This window comes from Tympanuchus pallidicinctus, unplaced genomic scaffold (genome assembly GCF_026119805.1).
Source record: "Tympanuchus pallidicinctus isolate F22 unplaced genomic scaffold, pur_lepc_1.0 scaffold5, whole genome shotgun sequence".
In the NCBI taxonomy this organism is placed as follows: Eukaryota; Metazoa; Chordata; class Aves; order Galliformes; family Phasianidae; genus Tympanuchus; species Tympanuchus pallidicinctus.
In genome coordinates, this window is record NW_026294769.1 from 34,337,496 (window position 1) to 34,339,060 (window position 1,565).

The window sequence follows — 1,565 nt, forward strand, 5'->3', positions numbered from 1 at the left end:
GTGAAGTTTCTGGCAATGTTGTGTATTGCTGTGCAATGGAGAAAGATAGAAATGTGTTGTTTGACAGACTTGCCCTGTGTTTTAAGTCTACCTGAACATGAAAAAAATGTGCAAAACTGCATCCTGACATTCATTCAAGACAGAAAAGTCTAGGTTTGCCATTTTAACATGGAGCTGCCCATCATAAAAGAGAACTGGACTCTAATTCAGAGGAATCCAACCATTCTGCAGCAGTCAGTAGAGTAAGAGTGTGTGGACATCTGTTTCATTAAGTCATTTGTGTTCACAGAATCACAGAATTGTAGGGGTTGGAAGGGACCTCCAGAGATTATCGAGTCCAACCCCCCTGCCAAAGCAGGTTCCCTACAGCAGGTCACACAGGTAGGCATCCAGGCAGGTCTTGGACATCTCCAGAGAAGGAGACTCCACCACCTCCCTGGGCAGCCTGTTCCAGTGTTCGATCTAGTAAATATAAAATAAATAACAAGTAATGAGGAAAGTGCTGAATTAACCATACAGACACACAAGCATGACAGAGATGGTAATGGGGACCCATTGATGATTGCTGGTGATGAAGGAACTGCTAAGGCATATCTTTGAAGAATGTCAACCTGAACTACAAATGGCAGTTGATAAGAATGGGAAACACAACCAACACAAAAATTATGGGATATTTGAGGCTATTTGGGATATCGGCTATCAGAAGGAAATTGTGGGTTTATGCAAAACTTACTATGGGACATGTAGGAGAAGGGCTAAAGGGTCCATAGGAAAAAGGATGATCATGATGGATCAGAGGGGAAACAAGCGTAGAAAAATGGTGCTAGCAACTGCAGAGACCGACATGCAGAAGAGTCAAGCACAGAGATCTTATGGCACCTGGGTCTAGATGTTATCATGTAAAGGGCTGGGAATGCAGGAGGTCTGTGTGCCAGCAACTAGAGGGACTTGGACTGTGTGTCGAGAGGTTCAAGCAACCTGAGGAGATGCCATGGGCATCAAAGCCTTAGGTTGAGGTTGCCAGGAACTGGAGATCTTGGGGCACGTGTGGGTAAGTCTAAGTGCAAGCAACTGGATAAACCTATGTTTTTATTTCCCCAGTGAATTTAATTCTGTTTGTGCATACGAATAATCTGTTAGAAAACTTCAATCTGAACTAGCTGGTGAGTGGGAGGAAAACCACATCTGGAAAGACTTTTGCTGTGAGACAGTGGTTTAGGTTACTGAACCCAGGGTTCAGTCACGGATATTAAGCAAACCATGAGCTGCTGCCTACAGTGCTCTGCATGTGTGGCAGTCTGTGTGGACAGCTGCACCTGGGACCTGTATGTGTCTGCCTTCCTACAGACCAGACCTGCCAGCACAAAGAGCAGCAGTGGCAGCCCTGCGACTGGGATGGAGTGATCACCTGGGCCTGGGTCTGCTCCTGGCTGGACACAGCAGCCACGAGGCAGCATCTTGGGTCTTCTAGGTTTGGTGGCAACTCCCCTAGCATTCTTGCTGATGTACCTTACTGTACATCCTTACTGTAGCCTTAGGGCTACAAATGTGGTCAGGTTTTAACA